Raw genomic sequence first — 20,544 nt, 5'->3', positions numbered from 1 at the left:
AGTCCTGTTTTGTTCCACTTTATCCCCAAGGACCCTTGTGTGGTGTGATGAAACCCAACAGCACCACAGGGAAGAGGGCAAGCCCCGGATTTAGCAAAGTGCAGGTCCCATATATTAGAACATCAGACAAATGCACCAGGTAATTTTTTTTGTATAAGTATGTCCCATGCAGTGTTTGGGATGTGCTTATCCTCAAAGTTATCCAGACATCTCCACTGGAATGCCCATCCTCCTCACACCTCACACCTCACACCTCCCCTTTCCGTGGATACAAGTTGGCAAATAGAAATTCATCTTTTACATGCCAAATGCCACAACTGACATGCTCAAGTTGGAAGCTGGCTGACTGAGCCTGAGGGCGGGGAGGGCAGCCATCCAGGCATGGGAGGGCTTGACTCTTGGCCCATCTTCCACAAGGCCCTCCATCTCCCTGGGCCCCAGGGCCTTGACCTGAGTGGAGCAGAGGAGACATTCTATGATTCTGAAGCTGAATGTTCATGTCCCTTAATCTTTCCTTCTTGTGTAAAGGGACAAACAGGGCACAACTTCTCTGATGCCACCAGCATGTGATACCAAGTCAGAACATGCCCATCATGAAGCGGTGGCAAAGCAGCCATCCTGTTTCTCTATTTTAATTCTGCAATTTTCTCCTTCATGACACCAAACATTTTAGTCACATTTATACAAGTGACTCAAACCCAAAGAGTCTATGCACTTGGTCAAAATGTCCCCTTAGTTTGTGCCACAGTGCTACAATGGTGAACAAAAGCCAGGCTGGCCCTTGATGTCATGAGGTTTACAGTCTAGTTATAAATCACATATCAAATTTTTTGTTTCATTAAGAAGTTATAAAGAGATGTGACAGCAGGCAGTAGAAATTCTAATGTGTAACCAGGCTGGGAACCACTGGCATATTGGCTCCTCTTTTGAGACCATCCTCTGTTGGCCCTTCGGACTGGAGTTATATTACAAAGAGCTCCTATTATGCTTTGGGTATAAGGCATCCTCCCAAAGCTCCTGTGTTAATGCAGAAATGTTCAGAGGCAAAATGATTTGGTCATGAGTGCTGTAACCTAAGCAGTAGATTATTCCATTTGATGGATTAATACTTTAATGGACTAATTGGGTAACTGTAAGTAGATGGGGCATGGCTGGAGGAAGTAGGGTCACTGGGGCCATGACTTTGGGGAATAAATTTTATCCCCTTTTCTCCCTCTCTCTGCTTCCTGGCTGCCATAAACTGAGCAGCTGTCTTCTACCACAGTCTTCTGCCGTATTGTTCTACCTCACTTCAGGCCCAGAGCAAAGGAGTCAGCCAGTCATTAACTGAGACCCCTGAAACTGTCAGCCAAAATAAACTTTTCCTCCTCTAAGTTTTTCTCATCAGGTGTTTTGGTCACAGTGACAAAATCTGACTAACACACTTTCCGTTGCTGTGCCTAAGACCACACTGTCCAAGATCCCAGCCCAATCTGAGTTTAGGACCTAATTAAGATTCTCAGAGGCTCAAGACACTGCAAAAGTTACTATTTGTCCCTCACCCTATCTTTTAAGTAGTTAAAAATGAAAACAAGACTAAATCATAAAATAAAATGTCTTTTTTTTTAATGCACAAAACTTACACGGCAGCTAAAAGTAAAAGCTTATTCCTAGATTTTCTCTAGTGTGTTTGTGTACCCACACATATATGCACTCTACCTTGACTGTGGCCCTACACATGTACTTACTCTGTCTATTGGGTAGATCTGCATACTGACTGCTTAATGTCCAGCAAACTAAAGCTCTATACAGCCCAGTTTCTGAGCAGTCAAGATGGAAGTAGCAGCCTCCTTCTGGGTTTAATTTGAATTAAACTTCCAGACTATACTTGGTCCAGGAAACTGATAATTCCCAGCAAGTAATCTGCAGACGAGGCAGTTTACTGTCCAGTGTAACTCTAGGGCCTGCTTTGCAGAGGGACCAGAGGGATCTCCATGAAGAGCACATTCCCATCTGAGGGAACAAGCTCCATTAGAAGCACAAGACAGGCCAAATGAGGCCTGCCCTCTAGGAAAATGACCCTCTGTATGTCTAGTTTTCATGGAGGAGAGCGCTTTCTGCAATGATCAGTTCTGATGGGAGAATTATTCAGGGACACAGTCACTGCCTTTCCCACTTGTGCCCCACAGGGTGTCCGAGCGCAAGGGATAAAAAGTTCCAGGAGATGGATGGAGAGTGGTATGCATGTCAAGGCTGCCCAAACTGGGCTCCTCTAATCACCCCTTGGTCCCGCCATGGACTAGGTGCCAATCCAGACAACATCAACCAGAAAACTTCCTCAGGATTTTCCTGAACACAAACAATTGGAGAAGACTTTCATCTTTTCTTTGAGGCAAAGCCAAGAAGATGGGAACCTTGTACTTCCAACAGCCTGATTCCAACCTCTGGGGAAAGCTGAAAGAGGGCTCTGAGCATGGTACTATTGACCAAATCCTTCCCTCTGGTCCCCAAATGAGCTGAGCTTTGCTCCCCGACAGGGCTGAAGGAAGCCCCTCATGGAGGACAATTGATATTCACACTCCTTGTGTCCTTGTCACAGCTAACTCTACCCATACCAGTCATCTACTCTAGCTAGAACAGTCCTGTCATGTTCTGCCTCTGCAGTCAGGGCTCTTTTGGTGTGAATGACAGAAAACCCACTCTGAGTTAGCTTAGGTGAGACAGGAAATCCATCGATTCAGTGTGTGAACCACAGGTAGCTGGTCCTCAGGAACACCTGGGCCCAAGGTCACCAACACAATTAGTATTTACAGGTTCCTTCCCCGCCCCCTGTCCTTTGTCTACGTGTTAGTTTTGTGCTTTTAGAACAACCCTTCCTATAATGTTGGAATCAGGTTTTTGGTAGCAATAGACTTCCATAAATCCAGTTGTCCCCAAGAATGGATGGGAATCCCTTCTATTAGTTCCTATTCTGAAAGATTCAGAGGAAAGTTTCTGGCTGGATGGGCTGAATTGGCTGTCCAAGCCTGGTAGCTGGGCCCTCTAGCATCATGTGGTTGGAGTAGGGTCGGGAGGTAAGTTGGTCATATAGATTGCCATAACAAAATGCCACAGACAGGGTGGCTTAAATAGCAAACTTTTTTTTTTCATAGTTCTAGAAGGTGGAAAGTCCAAAAATCAATGTGTCAGCAAGGTGGGCTTCATTCTGAGGTTGCTTCTCTTGGCTTGTTGGTGAGTACCGTATTATTGTGTGTTCACCTGACTTTTTTGTATGTATGCAGAGATAGTGAGTTCTCTGGTGTCTCTTCTTAAAAGGACACTAATTCTATCGGATCAGGGCCCCACATTTATTACCTCATTTAATCTTAATTGCTTTCCTTTTTTTTTTTTTTCCTTTTTCTTGTACCAGGAGTGCTTAGCCATGGAGCCACATCTCCAGCCCACCCCTGACCCCTGCCAACTTTTTAAATATTTTTTTAGTTGTTGATGGGCACAATATCTTTATTTTATTTGTTCATTTTTATGTGGTGCCGGGAATCAAACCCAGTGCCTCATACGTGCTAGGCAAGCGCTCTACCACTGAGCCACAACCCCAGCCCTGCAGCCCCTTATTAATTTTGATTCAGGGTCTTGCTGTGCTGCTTAGGACCTCACTAATTTGCTGATGCTGGCCTTGAACTCACTATCCTCCTGCCTCAGCCTCCTGAGCTGCTGGGATTACGGGCATGCACCACTTAATTGTTTTCTAAGAGGCCTCAACTCTTCAACATTTGAATTTGGGCAGGGGACACAAACATTGAGTACATAACATGAGGAAAATATCATTCACCCAAAGAAGGCCAGAATAACAGGGTGAACAAACCTCAGATGTCCTTCCCCCAATACACACACAAGCACTTGTCATGGTCCTGCATTTGACCCTCCTCCAAGACTACCCTACTAGGTGATTATTTCCTCCCTACGACCCAGCTCCCTGCAGCTGCACCTTCCCCTAAGTTAGGGCTATTGAATGCTGGGTGCATGTATGTGTAACCTGGATTGGGGGCATCCTGGACCATGTGTATCCTGAGCTTTGTTCATGAAATTGAACAAGAACTAACTGGATCTTGATCATGTCTATTGTCCTCAAGGAGGAGCCTCACCCTGGGATATGAGCTTAGAGAGTGCTGGAGTTTTCTTCCTTTTACCTCAGAACTTCTTTCTCCCCCATCCACTTATGAAGTCCTCAGGGCCTTAATACCTCTGTTCTTGAAAGAAAGAAATGGGATTCCCAGATCACACAAACCTGGTGGTGGCTTTCTACAATAGAAGGACAAATTTTCTAGGGCAAAAGAGTCCATCAAGTGACCAGCACAGTGAATGAGGAAAGATCTACAAGGCACATCAATGGGAAATTTCAGAAAACCAAGGATAACAAGCAAATCCTAACATCTTTCAGAGAGGAAAAACCAAGTCATTTATAAAGAACCTAGACTCAGCATGACCCAGGCTTCCCACACCAAGACTGTGAGCTAGAGAACAACAGAGCAATATTTCCAAATGAGAAAAGTGACATTTAGATGGAGAATTGTATCCAGATAAACTATTAATCAAGAATACGGAGGGGGCTGGGGTTGTAGCTCAGGGGTAGAGCGCTTGCCTCGCACACATGAGGAACTAGGTTCGATCCTCAGCACCACATAAAATAAAATAAAGAAATAAAATAAAGATGTGTGTCCACCGAAAACTAAAAAATAAATATTAAAAAAAAGAATATGGGTAGAACAAAGACATGTTCACATATCTGAAAATTCAGAAAGTTGGAATCCCCTAGTCTCTTTCTTAGGAAAAGCCACTGGAAGATGTATTTCCACAAATGAGGGAACAAACCAAGGGAGAAGAAGATATGGGGTCTGGGTACCAGGAGAACCACACAGAACTTTAGAGCAGAAGAATGGAGACTCAACAAAGGAGGTCTCCTAGAAAGCAATGGGGTTGTAGGTTATCTGATGTATCTTAGTGTTTGAATAACTATTGCTCAGCATTTGATAGATCAGGTGCAACATTTGAAAATAAACTGTTAATAGATACAATGAAAGCCAAGAAAATGAAGGGGGAAAATCTGAGGCAATTTTTAACTTCAGGGGGAAAAAGTAATTTAAAAATGAAACAATTTCAGTGCAGTGCTTGGGAACAATATGTAGACAGTCACAAGAATATAAATGCTATTGATTTCACAAGACTGTGCTCCAGCCAAAGCGGTAGGATGGAGGCAAGGAAATTGATAAGACTATTTAAGAGAGCTAAGTCATTTACTATGACATGCGAGTATGTCAATAGATACCGACAGAAACAAATCAAGAAATAGCAACATAAGCATATTGTTTAGAAATGGTTATAAATACCGGAGGAATCAGTTTATGTGAATTTCAAGTGATGCCTGTTGGGAATTAGAACTCAAAGGAAAGAAAAGGAAGGAAGGGAAGGACAGAGGAAATGCTTTTTTGATATAGCCTTTTGTTAGCATTTTATTTTTAAGCAGTGTGTAGGTATTACTTCAATCAGAAGTAAATACAGTGCTATGTGTTTTAGAAAGCTATTGCACAAGCATGATGAATACTATAATTCCTAATAGTGCATACTTGAAAATTTGCATACTTGAAATTAAGCGTAGCTCTTAAATGTTCTTACCACAAACAAATGATAAGGACATATTAGGATGTGTGAAGGATACGCTAGTGAGCTTGACTTAATCATTTCACAATGTGTCTGTATCATGTTGTATGTACCCTGGAAATACATTCAATTTGTACTTGTCAATTATAATTAATAAAGCTAGGTGGATTAAATACAATCTTAAAACAAAGAATAATTGCGAAAACAAATGAAAATCATTAATCTAGTCCAGACTAGCCTTTTACCTATGAGGTCATTGAATTTGAGAGAGGTGAATTGACTTGCCCAAGTTTACACAGCAAATCACTGGCAGAACTTGTTCTAAAGTCCAAAGCTAAGCTGTTTTCTATCACCTCCAGACCCTTCAGTTCAGTTCTCCTGGAGCTCTGCCTTAGAAGTTAGTAGCAAAGGAAGTTCAAGAGAACGTGCACGGGGGTCTCCATTCAGATCAACACCCAGACTATGCTGGGGAGTTGGAGACAAACAGCTCCCTTGTTGCTTTTCTCCTTTTCCATCTTCCCTCATAACCAACCTCTGCTAAAAGGTCTCAGAAGAAAAGGGAATCTGAGATGATTCTCACTAAGATGTCAATTACTTCCACCATGATTTTGATTTTATCAAGACATAAATCCCAAAACAGTTTGATGGTTAGGTTTCCAGGCAGTAGGTTGAAGGTAGACAAGGAAACTTGTTGGAAGTGGGAAGTAATTTGGGGACATTGGGACCATGGTCATTTTATAAAGAACATTTTAGAAGATGTTCGGCACAATGGCCTCTGGTCTCCACTACCTAGGACCCACAAGGCCAAGATCTGCTCTTACAGATTTGCTTATAAGACAAATCGTACCCATAGTCATGCTTCATTTATTTTCCTCGAAGAATTGTGGTGTTACAGAGAGTTGGGATAATTCCAATCTAAAGGAAAGTCATCTGTGTCTTAATTTGCAATGCATCCTTATATGAATCAACAATAGATTTTCATGGACCTCTTTGCAATTTGCAAATATGGCTCAAGTCAGAGACCCCAAAGAACACCAGCTTTAGATTTGAAGACCCCTGGGTTTAAATGCCAGCTGAGGGACTGTGAGTGTCATTAGCTCACTTTGATCCTGTATCCCAATTGTTTGCATGATCACCTACTTCCCATCTTTTGTGAGGTGGGAAATAATGTATATGAAGTGCATACTTTGTGCCTAGTACATAGTCCAAGCTTAGGATGTTTGAGTTTTCTTGCTTTCCCTCAATATTAAGGTATTTGTTAAGTTTGGAGAAAGACAGCCTGGAGGAGAATGGCAACCAGAAGGCTCCAGCTGTATGCTTCACAATCCTACACCTTACATATCTGAATTAGGTTTCAGTTTCCCTTCTATAAAATTAGGCAGCATGGGGGGCTAGGAAGAGAAGGAACTGGTTTTGTTGGTTTCAGCTGAGTCCGTTGGATTCCAGGGGGCTTCACTGCTCATTCCAGCCCACCCCACAGACAGTGCTCCACAGGCTCTGAATGTCTTTTGGGTAAATGTACCACTGTGGAGAGAGGAGTGAAGGGAGAGGAGTGTTCTTCCCTCGAATAACCTGCAGATGGCACCAGAGCAGCGCGGAAGCTGAGCAGCCCTCCGCAGCCTTCCCCGACACCGGAGCAGGGTGGGGCAGGGCAAGCAGAGGCGCAGCACGCTTCTGAGCTGGGCGGCTACACGCTGCCCGGGAGCGCGCAGTCCACACCCATTCGAAAATGGCACTTTGGTCCTCTATCTAATGTCCTCTCTTTGGTAGGTACTATGATTTAGTGCCCAAACCTAGACAACTGGGAGAGTGAAAGGGAGCACTATTAATAATTCTGCCCGGACAACAGGAATAACCTTATCTGCACCTGACAAACTAGGACATGGTCACCCTATCCTCTGGTCTTTTTTCCTTCCCGCTTTCGATTCTTCATTTTCTTTTTTCTTTTTAAAAATACAACATTCAGTTTTCCTGAAAGCCATTGTCTTTGAAGATGCCCTTGCGATCGCGATTTTTTTAAGATCCTGCGTTAGCTTCTTGAGTCTGAACAGAGCCTCTGCACCTGCCCGGATGGCCACTTTTAGCTTCCAGTCAAAATACTAACCCCTGGGTTACCATCCCTGTGACTCAAGAATTAAAATATGTCACACGTGGGTCAGTGACCCTTATCTCCACTTCAGTGCTTCTTTTAGTCCTCTTTAGTAATTTTATTCCTGTAATTTCGTTCTAAGTGCTCATGTCCTTTATTTCTTTGAATTTAAATACACTGGTTTGTTTAATTGAAAATAGACAAGTTCCATTAGGCAAGATTCTTAAATTTCCAAGATCATCCCATGACTCCATTGAACCTCAAATTAGTATGTCATTTTCCCTCTTTGTGCCTAGTACATAGTCCAAGCTTAGGATGTTTCTGAACCCTCTTCACTTAATAGCTTCATAAACATCTATCCATTGCAAAACCTTTTCTCACTTCCATTTTTGGCTGATTCGTTTATATCCAGTAACAGATTTATCTGGGAGAGTTATAGAAAATTGTGCCCTTTAATTAATTTTTGTAGTTGGGTTCTGCTAGTTATTTTATCTCTCTATAATTCACACATCATTTCAAAGGGCTATGAGTTTCAGTCTTAACCTAAAGTCAAAGTCAGAAATTTGTTTTTTATCTGCATAAAATATGTGAGAAATTTTTAAAAATCACTAAAACTGTCAGGTACAGTGGCACATGCCTGTGATCCCAGTGACAGGGGAGGCTAAGATAGGAGAATGCTAGTTCTTTGCTAGGCTTGGCCAAAAAAAAAAAAAAAAAAGGTTGGGGATGTAGCGCATGGGTATAGTGACCCTGGGTTTTATCCCTATTGCCAAAAAGAAAATTACTAAAACTTTCTTCAGCTAAGATGACCCTCATAATCACCAATATGTGTGTACACATGTAGAAATGGGCTCTGATTATATGAAATCTTAAAATGTCATGTTTAGAGACAAGATTCCCCCCCCCCTTTTTTTTCTGTTTAGTAAAGTCTATCTGCTGTGGTCTGAATGGTTTTAACTGGGAGATAAGTTCCAGCATATCAAAACTCACGTTGGAACTTAACTCCTAGGATGATAATATTGAAAGGTGGAGCCTTCAGGAGGTTTAAGGCGCCATCTTGGAAGTAGGGTCAGGCTCCTTACCAGACACCAAATCTGCATGTGCCTTAATCTTAGATTTCCCAACCTCTAAACTGTGAAAAATAAATGTCTGTTCTTTATAAATTGAACAGTCTTAGGCCAATTTTGTTATAGCATCATAAATGGAGTAAGTATATATTACATATAGTAAGGTGCATACACCTGAAATGTGTGTCTCTGTAATTTTATATACATACACACCCATAAAACCACCAGCAGCTCAAAGTATAAATGTTTCCATCATGGAAAGGCTCCCCATGCTCCCTCTACATGATTCTCCTCCTTGAAATTAACCACTATGCTAACCACTCTCACCATAGGTTAGTTCTGCATGTTCTTGATTTTCATATAAGGAATCATACAACATGTGCTCATTTGTGGCTGACTTTTCATTCAACATAACCCTGTAAAAATTTAGCCATGTAATTGGTACTGTTAGCTGCTTATTTTTCATTTTGTGTAGTTTTCCACATTTTATTTACCACCCTCCTATTTGTATGTCCAGCTCACTAACTTGTGGGATCTACTGGTCCTTTCTGACTAGACCGAGATATTCAAAATCTACATATCAATTTAAGGCATTTTTTAGAAGACAAAAGCCCAAGAACCCAAACCATCCCATCTTCAGCCAAGTTTCCTTCTCACGCCTGCTTTAGTGGCTCTTGCCTGTGTAACTGATGGAAAAATCACCGAATTCAAAAGTTCTTCATGGAGTTATCAGCTTAGGGATGCCTGTCATCCCTAACAGGATAGCACTTACATGCACTGACTGCTGTTCATAGTGCTTTACATATATTATTTGGTCCTCAAAACTCCAGGAAATAGATACTATTCTTGCCATATCCGCTTTTCACACGGGGAAAATGAGGGATAGAGAGGACAAATCATTTGCCCCGGATGGTAGAACTGGGATTTTTACTTGGATGGTCTTGTTTCAGAGCCTGTACTCTTCACTACCACATCACATTGTATTTTGGGATATTTGAAGAATTTTCTTCTATTAGTCTGGGAGCGTTTTGTGAATAATTCAGATCTTATAAATTAGCTTTAAAGAATGCAACTAAGTCAAAATAGAAGAGCTAATGTGTGGTGTTCTTGAACAAATTATAGGTGTCTCTGGTTTTGTATAAAAATTATTTGCTTATCTTGTGGCTTCCATCAGACAGGACCGGTAACATATGGAGCCTCCTTTCCCCTCTTTTCAGTAAGAGGAGATAGACTCAACAACAGGCTGAATTCCTCATAAAACCTCATCAAGCTTTCCCTCAGCCTCTGGGAAGCTAGAAGTAGGTTTGTGGCATCCTAATTGGTTGAGAAAGACAGAATGACACTTCTAGCCTGGTGAGTGTAAGAAAGATGGTTTTTCTCATCAATTCTGTTGTGCAGAGTCCTGTGAGCTTTGGCTCTTAACCTATGTGATCAACAGTTTTCTCACAAAAATTATCAGGATTCCAGATGAAATCATCTTCAAGTTTCATTCTGTTGCTTAAGTTCTATATTCCTTTATGAATTGATTCTTTGTTTTTTGTTTGTTTTGTTTTGGGGTACCGGGGATTGAACTCAGGAGCACTCAATCACTGAGCCACATCCCCAGCCTATTTTGTATTTTATTTGGAGACAGGGTTTCACTGAGTTGCTTAGCACTTGCCTTTGTTGAGGCTGACTTTGAACTTGAGATCCTCCTGCCTCAGCCTCCTGAGCTGCTGATATTACAGGTGTGCACCACCGCGCCCTGCTGGTTACTTCTTTTTTTTTAATATTTATTTTTTAGGTGTAGATGGACTCAACACAATGCCTTTATTTTTATGTGGTGCTGAGGATCGAACCCGGGTCCCACCCGTGCTAAGCGAGTGCTCTACCGCTGAGCCACAATCCCAGCCCTGGTTACTTCTTTTAATTAGACATTTCTCTCCTCTCCATGCTATGCTTTATGTCTCTTTATGCCCAACTCCAGGTTTTTTCTTCCATCTGCAAGAAAATTGCTGAGATTTTTTATCTCTTCTTAATCTTCCCCTGAGCACACATACGTACACATGTACATACAACATAGATATATACACAAACACTCACAGACATACACACATACCTACACATATGCATAGAAATACATTCCCATGAAGGCAGTAACCCACACACATGCATACACCTCATTTCCATCTTCTTCTCAGGACACAGGGTTCACAGTGGAAAGTATTCCCCCATGAGTCAAGCATCAACTATGTAAACTTGCCAAATGTTTTTCCTTTTGGGGTCAGTTTCCTCATCTGTAAAATGAGAATAACAATAACATCCCTACCTACCAGTGAGGGTTACTTCGAAGATAAAACAAAAAGGATAACAGAATGTGTGTTGTATAAGGATAAATTGAACTTTGCCCCAAAGAGATCTAGCTTTTGTTCTCGGCTCCTAGGAAGCCATCTACACTATGGGATGTCTGTGGTTCTTGGGGGCCTTGGATCATGATGGGCAGTCTAATAATGTGATTTTGGGTCAGCGCATACCTACATGATGGATTCCCAATAAAACTGTGAGCACTGAGGCTCTCTGGTTGGTAATACTCATGTGAATTGCCACACGGATGCCAGGAGAGGAATGCATTCTGACTACCTGAGAAGAGGAGGAAAGAAGGTCCATGCCTAGAACTGTCCTGGCCTCTGCCCTCTGTGCTCCATCCTCTGGGTGTTTTTAATCTGTATGCTTTCCCTGTAATAAACCATAACCACGGGTATCGTAGCCATCGGTAAGTTCTCTGTGTCCTTCCGGACAGTTGAGGCTGGAGCTGGGATACTCCTCATGGATCTTCTAGTCCAGCTCCTGCCCCTTTTGCGGGGGGAGCACTAGGGATTAAACCCAGGGGCAGTTTGCCATTGAGCCACATCCACAACCCTTTTTTATATTGTATTTAGAGACAGGGACTCACTGAGTTGCTTAGTGCCTTGCTTTTGCTGAGGCTGGCTTTGAACTCAAGATCCTCCTTTTTCAGCCTCCCAAGCCACTGGGATTACAGGTGTGTGCCACCACTCCCAGCTCCAACTCCCTCTTGTACAGATTTTGAACATGGGGCTGAGGGCACTTGCCCCAGGCCAGGCACAGACTAAGGTCTTGGGTGGGGCAGGTGCAATCCCGCTCAGGCGCATGCTTACAGAGCTCTTTGGTTGCAAATGAATGAGGGTTTTGGGGTCACAGCCCTTCAGGACAGGGGACAGGAACAGGCCGACTCTTCCACTTCTAGGATTCTGCTTATGAACTCAGCTAGACAATAGTGAGGTAACAGGGAGGGAGTGTCCTCCTCCTCCGTTTTCCACATCATCCCTTCCCTGAGCTGTGATTTACCTTGGAACTCAATGTGGAAACAGCCCCTTTGAACAGCCTAAACCTGAACTCTGGGCCATATGCCCAGTTTCCTGGCCTCCCGCTGTGGTTGCTCCTTCCCTCCACTCATCACTCATGCCAGATCCATCTCTCCAAATATCCTTTCCATTATGTCACTCGCTCCTCATGACACCTTGACGCGACAAGAAATGTCTCCAACCTTAGGCTGCAGTCAGAGCTTTTCCTGATGTGGCCCCACCTCTTACCACTCCACCATTTCTACCCTTGGCCCTAACCAAATCAGACCAATCTTCCCTATACACAGTTGGGCTTTTTCACTCCCGAATCATTGCTGATACTGTGACCTTCTTCTGAATGTTCTCTTCCTCCTTCTCCTTGAGTCCAAATGCTATAGACTGAATTATGTCTCCCGCAAATCTATATGTTCTAACCTTAATCTCCTATGAGAGTATATTTGGAGATAGGGATTTTAGGAGGTGATTAAGGTTAAATGAGGTCAGAAAGGTAGGTCCTAATCTGATAGGTTTGGTGGCCTTATGAGAAGGCACTTATGCTGAAAAAAGTGCATGTGAGCACAAAGGACTGCACCAGACACCTGTCCTGCTGGCACCTTGAGCTTGGACTTCCCAGCTTTCAGATTGTGAGAAAATACATTTCTGTTATTCAAACAACCCTGTCTATGGGATTTTATTATGGCAACCTAGGACTACTAAGATACCAAATTGTATTCATCCTTCAAGGACCTGGCTTATATACTAGGTCCTCAGAAAGATTCTCTCTTACTCCCTGTCCATTCTGGCCCTTTATGCATATTTCCCTTTACATTTGACTTTGCATTAGAGTTGCATCCTTGTTGTAGTACCTCAGCTAGACTGAAAGCCCCTTCAGGGCAGGGACCTATCCATTCAGGTCTGTATACCCTAAAACACCCAGCACACCATAGGTCCTCAGTAACTTACATGCATATGTGAATGAATGACACAGATGAAACAGATACTAAACCTAGAGGGCATCAGAGGAAAGGACTCACTCCTAGAAGCCAAGATCCATCCTTCCTTCTTTGCTTCCTCCCTCAGTTCTGTTCCACTTGTCACACCACAGCCAAATTGTAACCCAAAGTTGCACACAGTGGCTCAGTGCCTCTCCCTCCACCCCTGCCCCCATGTCCATGTGGCCCAAGTCATGAGGAGTCTCTGATGGATAGGGGGATCTAGACAGACAGGAGGGTGTAGAAAGATCTCAGAAGTGGAATCATAGAGACCTGTTGTGAACAGATCTGAAGATGCCAGTCTGGCTAGAGCAGAGGTTCCCCAGAAAGGCAGGAATGGTCATGTTTACAAACTGGGGAGAAAGATTTGGAATTGCCAGTCACAGAGGGATGGGCTTGATGACCTTAGAGGTAATGAGTCAATTCTGAGTTTTTACAGTGAAAGTTCTAGATGGCCCCTTGAAGGTAAAGCCTTGGATTGAAAAACGATGATGTCAACCCACTGTAACTAATACAGCTGCATCAAAGAGAGATGTGTACTTACTGGTGCATTCTGAAGGAGGAAGAGCTCTTAGAAATGATCTGGCCAAACCTTCTTGATTGGCAAAGAGAGAAACTGTAGCTAAGGTAAGGGAAGATAGCCAGACAGTGGTGGAGGCAGAACTAGAACTTGGAGTTCCTGAGACAAGAGCTGCTCATGCCACCCTGGAGGCCACCACTCCCTGGGGCAACCAAGAAGCTAGTTTGCATTTTCAGTTTGGCTATTCTCAATCCAAACCCCACAGTCCTTCTAGCAAACACTTCGGTGTTGTGTGGGTTCAGTTCCATGGGATCTGCAATGCATCTGACCCACAGCCACAGTGGGATCAGAGCAGGCTTTGAATGATGGCCAGGAGCCCCAGGAGGGGCTCCTGCTATTGATGAGGGAACTGGCCTGTGGCAGGCAGGTGGTCTAGCGTCTTGGAACTTTCTCCTTGCCTGCCCAGGTGGGTGAAAAGGAGCTGCCTCCCCTATGGCCTCCTCCAAGGAGAGTTTGATTTCCTTTTCCTGTTCTGAGCTTGTCTCTGCCTTTACATAATGACAAAACTGTGTTCCTTTCTCCTAGTCCTGGAGATCTGTCTGCAGGAGGAAGTAGGCCTTCTAGCAAATACTTCAGGTGTTGTGTGGCTAGGAAGAAAAGGCTAGTGAAGTGAATGGTAGCTCTGAACTAGCCAAAGACCAAGATCCTTTTTGTGGTCTTCAGGGTCTGTGGTGTCTGGCCAAAGGGAGATTTGGGGCTGGAGATATATGTCCCACACCTGCTCTGCGGCTATGGGCAAGCCACTCAACCTCTCTGACCTATGGTGTTATCTGAAAATTGGGGACAACACTGCTGTCATCTCTGGGCTTGGAGAAGGACCAAATAGAAGTCCAACTCTACAGCTACTTGTCACCACTTGATTTACAGTCTTCCTGAACTGTTCCTTGCAAGCTTTCAGTTGCTTATTTGCTGGGGCTAGAGATAAAAGGTCCATTGGGATGCAGCTGGGACCTTTTGCAGAAGTGCCCCTGGGTAGCAGAATCATGAAGTGTGACCAATAAAAGATTCTTAGTTATAAAAGATAATGACAGAAAGGAAGGGAGAAGGGTTTGGGGATGGGTCGAATCCATTCATACATCTCTCATTTATTTGAGCCTACTGTGTGCTAAGCACCGTGCTGGCCTTGAGGACTCTGCTGAACAAGATTTACACTCATTCATTGAACAAACTGTTACTGAGGGACTTGTATGAAGATGCCAGACCCTAGAATAACCCAGGAGAGAGAGGGATTCAGGCAGGCAAATAGCAATTGGAACACAAGGTGGCCAGTGACCCCAGAGGGGGATGTGCAGGGTCCTCTGAGAATGGGGAGAAGCAAAAGGCATTGCAGATTGAAGGAAGTCTCCTGCAAGGAGGTCCCCAGGCTGGAGGGGCAACATGTGCCAGGATGAGAAGGAAAGCTGGAATGTCAAGAAAGGCCCTGAATGCCATCGAGGGCTTGGGCCACATGGACATGGGGGCAGGGGTGGAGGAAGAGGCACTGAGCCACTGTGGGCACCTTTGGGTTACAAGTTGGCTGTGATGTGACAAGTGGAACAGAACTGAGGGAGGAAGCAAAGAAGGAAGGATGATATCTGGAGATGGCGGAGAGGACTGGTACTGTCCTAGGAGAGAGAACAGGCAGCCATGACCATCCTGTATTCACTGATATGGGAGGTGCAGCAAGGTGGGGGAGAGCAGAAGGGCCTGTGGCCATCTGAGTGGGTGTGTCCAGTGGGCAGACCAGAGCTTGACGCTCTGATTGGAAGTCACTGGTGCATTAATATGTAATTCTTAACCCTGGTTTCCTATCACAGAACCCAAAGGAATGTACTGACCACATGGGTTGCCAGGCCCACCCCTGGACCACTGACTCAGAATCTGGAATATGTATACCAGTTCAGTGTCCCCAGCCCTGGTGGCTGTGTCAGGGATCCCCAAGACCTACCAGCCTTAGGCTTAATAATTTGCTAGAAGGACTCAAAGGATTTAGAAAAGCCATTACATTCATGATTATGATCTATTACAGTGAAAGGATACAGATTCAGATCATCAAAGGGAGAAGGAACATGGGGGAAAGTCTGGAGAAACTAGGTGCCAGTCTTCATGTGTCCTCTCCCAGTAGAGCTGCAGAGTGATTCATTCTTCCAGGAATGACATGGGACAACACATGTTGAGTGACATCAGCCAGGACAGCTTGCCTGTGTCTTGGTGTCCCAGGATTTTCTTGGGGGTCAGTCATGGAGACATGCAGGGGCTGGGTGACTGGCCTTAGCTACTCAATCTCTACCCCCACAGAAGCCAAACGGACACAGCAAAGCCCAGGGCCTTAGGCACTCGAAACACCTTAGGCTTATAGTGTGAGAGCTCATAGGTGATCTCACCAGAGCCAGCCAAAGGCCCATCCTTCCTTGGAATGTGCAGGGTTTGAGTGACCTAAGCCTGGTGAACTAAACCTCTACTGCACTATGTATTTTAGAATACCCTGGGGAGCTTCCAGAACTCACCAGCTCAAGCTGCACCCCAGACCAATTACTAGAGTCTCTGGGGTCAGGCCAAGGTCAAGAGCCACTAACATAGTAATTGGCACCAAAGCAGGAAGTCATCTCATCCCAGAGAGTATGAGGCGAGAAAGGATCAGAGATGGACAAAGACAGTGGACTGAGTAGCAGCAGAGGGAGAGGAAGACATAGGAGAAGGGTGGCCTAAGGGACCAGCAGAGAATCCAGGCCCCTGTAGGTCTGGACAGCAAAGGCAGAGAGAAGGCGGTCAGGTCACATGGCAGCCTGGTGCCTTAGCTCAGAGGGAAATGCTGTAGACTGGGTGACCAAAGCAGACATTTGTTCACTTCTCACAGTTCTGGGGACTGGAAGTCTGAGATCAGGCTGACAGTGTGGTTGGGTTTGGTGAGGGCTCTTTTCATGGTTTCCTCATAGGGATGCCTGCCCCGGACCACCCATTTGCCCAGCCTTTGGGAAACCCCATGTGCACCATGGGATGGGAAAGGCCACTGGAGTCACTAATGGTCTTCCTGGGGCAGGGCTGCGCTAATGCCTCTGCATTAGCCAGCCCTCCTCTTTTATACCCTAATGGCCCAAAGGGATCATCCATGGGAGCACAAGGGCTCTCCTATGATATTCAGAGTTCTCCAGTCCCAGCCCTCCATTGATTCCTGATGTGACTCACTGTGGGCTGGAGGGCAGCTGAACTCAGGAGAGACCCAGGTGAACAGAAGCCCTCCCCAGCCTGGAAGACCCTGATTGTCATCATTCCTGCAGTATGAACTGCAGAGACCCAGAAGCTTGAGGATTTTGGAGGTGATCTGGGCTCCAGGATTCTTTAAGATAGGTGTCCAGGAGGATGTGAGCTACTAAAGTTTCAGTAGAAACCCAGGCCACAGCACAAGGTGGCAGCAGGTGCACTGTGGGAGACCTGGGGCAAGACCGGTGCCTAATATATGGCAAGATCTCAAAAACTAATCGTGAAATCAAATTCCCACCAGCAGAACCAATCCAGGGGCACCAAAGGGCCTTCTGCCACCCTGTGTGATATACTTTGCCAATGCTAAAGATCTGAAACCAATTATAGATAAGCAGTCAGTGGCCTTCTCGCAGCCTGTCCCTCCTGGTTTCCAGTCACATACCTTCTCTAGGAAGCCGATGGTAATCATTCACAATGTGGCTGCCTCTGGTCTGGTAGAGGATCTGGGTATGATCTTGGCATTGAAGTTGTTTGGATGGATGCAGACTCTCAGTCTCTGTTCAGCAACATTGCTCACTAACCTCATGGTCTCAGGCAAGCTACTTAATTAACTCTCTGAGCCTCAATTTCCTTATCCACCAAATGGGGACTAATAATAGTTCCCATTAGAGCTCCCAGAGTAAACACAGCATGGCAGAGTGTCTGGCATATGTATTATCTGGACGAATGAATGGGTGAAGGAAGAAAGCAGGGCCTCCCCAGGGATTGGCCCAGGGAATTATCCCCTAGTTTTCTCTCCAGGAGGATTTGGGCCAGACCTTCCCATCTCTCAGGAGGCCTCAAGGGGCCAACAGTGAGGAGGTAGGAGAGGGGCAGTAAGGGAGGGAGTCTATGGGGGCCCTTCCAGGCACCAGGCAGTGAGGGAGAGGAGCGAAGGCAAGAGCTTTCCCAGGACTAAATGACCTCATAGATAATTCAATTGCAGGCTCCCAATTTATGTGATAAAGCTCCATTTGGAAAGAATGGGAATAACACTGGTTTTAAGAAATGATTTAACCTCATAATGAAAGACTGCCAACAGCAGATATAAATGTGAGTGCCTACTCCAAATTCAGTCTTCTCCATAAAGCGTCCAAATCCTGGAAAGATGGTTTTATAGGAGGCTCCTCTCCTACCCCCACCCAGACCCTGCCCCAGTGGAGCCTCCACCACATACAGAGGGAAGCTGCCCTGTCCCCTGGGAAGGGAAATAGTTTCAATTGCTACCAAGCCCTACAAGCTGATTATTTTGTGGAATTTTTTTTTTTTAAATTCTGTGATCTTTGTCATCCCACCCCTTTCAAAAGCTATGGTCCTTTTGGGTCATTGTGTGATATCAAGAAAATGAAACTTGCTTGGCTTGCCAAATCTTGGGAGATTTTGTTGACATCCTAGGACTTGAACCTCTTTTTTTTTTTTTTGCGGGGGGTGGTGGTACCATGGATTGAACTCAGGGGCACTAGACCACTGAGCCACATCCCCAGCTCTATTTTGTATTTTATTTAGAGACAGGATCTCAGTGAGTTGTTTAGAGCCTCGATTTTGCTGAGGTGGGCTTTGAACTCGTGATCCTCCTGCCTCAGCCTTCCAAGACACTGGGATTACAGGCGTGTGCCTCTGTGCCTGGAAGATTTGGACCTCTTTTACCTGGAGTTGGAGTGGACATTTCAGCCACTCGTGATTTAAGTCCTTCCCTCTCCCACCATGTGACAACCAGGGACTCTATAGCCAGACATGGTGACATTTGTCCAAAATTGAGCCTACCTCTCCTGGGAGCCCTCTCCATATTCCACTGACTCTATTTGTGACATTTATCTTGACATTTTAGAGCCAAGTTACTCCCTCATTTTTCCCAGCAGCAACAGACTAAATGAATGCAAAAAAGTACTACGTAAGTCCTGTTAGTCAAACAAGGGAAGAGTGAAGACTGATCATCCAAAGAAAGAGGGGGTTAGATTGTCTCTCACTTATGGTTCAGATTAATTAAACTAAGGAAATACAGTCTGATAAAGGACTTCAAGATGGCCTGAGCCAGGAGAAGTGTGGGAAAGAAATGCCAAATCTAGCAGCGTGTTCTTGGGCCCTGACAGGGAAGCTGAGCCACATCAGGTATCCCATGGAAGCCCCTGTGGGCAACTGTTCACTGATGACCCGTCACACTCATGACTCACTTGTGTGACTTGTTTTGACCAATGAGATAGTAGCGAGTGTGATACGAGCAGAGCATGCTGTTCCTCCTGGAAGCCCATCGCCATCCTATAAGCAAGTCCCAGCCATCCTGTTTAAGAGAGAGACGGCACATGCAAAGGCCTGCAGAATAGACACTCCATGAGGGACAGACCTCAAGAAGAGAGTACACTCGTAATCCCAGCTCTTCAGGAGGCAGAGGCAGGAGGATCACAAGTTCAAGGCTAGCCTCAGCAACTGAGCAAAACCCTGTCTCAAATAAAAAATAAGAATCCTATTGGTAATGCTACATCCTGGCTTCAATCCCCAGTTTTTTGGGGTTTTTTTTGTTTTGTTTTTTTTAAAGCAAAGTCATAGACAGAAAGTTGAATAGAGTTTACCAGGGTCTGGGATGGAGGGGATTGGGGAGTTTAGTTTCATGTATACATTTTCTGTTTGGGTGGTAAGAAATTCTGGAATTGGACAGTAGTGATGGTTGCATGACATTGTGAATGGTTTTAATGCCACTGAATCATACACTATGAACGAGGGTATCTTTTATGTACTTACCACAAAATTAATTTATTTTATAAACTTCCTCAGAATTTGAGGAAGTTTCCCCCATGACATAATTTATTTTAATGTGTTTGTTTTACAATTTCATTTTCTAATAACCACTTAACAAAGGTTTATTTAGTTGCCCACCAGTTTTAGTGACAAAACTAATGAGTGGTGGACCCAGGACCCCAGCTCAGTTCAATCTAATTCCAAAGCTCAGACTCGCAGATGCCACACACCTTCTAGAGCAGGGATTCAGCAGACTTGTTGTTTGAAGGGCCAGATGGGAAATATTTTAGGTTTTGCAGGTCAAGTGTGATCTCTGTTGCAAGCAGCTACTGAACAGCAAAGCAGCTATGGGCAACACATAAATGAATCAATGTGGCTGTTTCCAATAAAAGCACACCAAAATGGGTAACAACAAATCCCATCATTATGCACGATAATGCGCCGACCAAAATTATGGGGGAAAAAAAGCAGACTGTGGCAAGATTTCGCTCATAATCCTCAGTAGGCCAACTTCTGCTTTATGGCTCTCAAGTCCTTCAGTTTTAAAAACCGGGACAATAATAGTACCAACCTCATAGGGTTGCAGTGGGAATCAAGGGGGTAAAGTGTCAAGTGCTTTGCTTGTTGACTGAGAGACTAAGTACCTAATAAAAGTTTATTATTGTTCATGTGGTTGAGGGATGTGCTGGAAAGTCACCTTTATTGAGCACCTACTGTGTGCACAGTAAGGTCAAGACTTAAAGGGACAGGACTTCATTTTGTTACTTTTGTTAGTTTCTAAAAAGGCTTTGAAGTTGGCATAGAGTTTGTGCTTTTGGTCCATTAGCTCATGTCACATTCATGATTATTCTCTTCAGTAAATGTTCTGGGTCAGGAAATCAGCCTTCCA

The sequence above is a fragment of the Marmota marmota genome, unplaced genomic scaffold (genome assembly GCF_001458135.2).
Source record: "Marmota marmota marmota unplaced genomic scaffold, marMar, whole genome shotgun sequence".
Taxonomy (NCBI): domain Eukaryota; kingdom Metazoa; phylum Chordata; class Mammalia; order Rodentia; family Sciuridae; genus Marmota; species Marmota marmota.
This window is presented reverse-complemented; position numbering follows the sequence as displayed.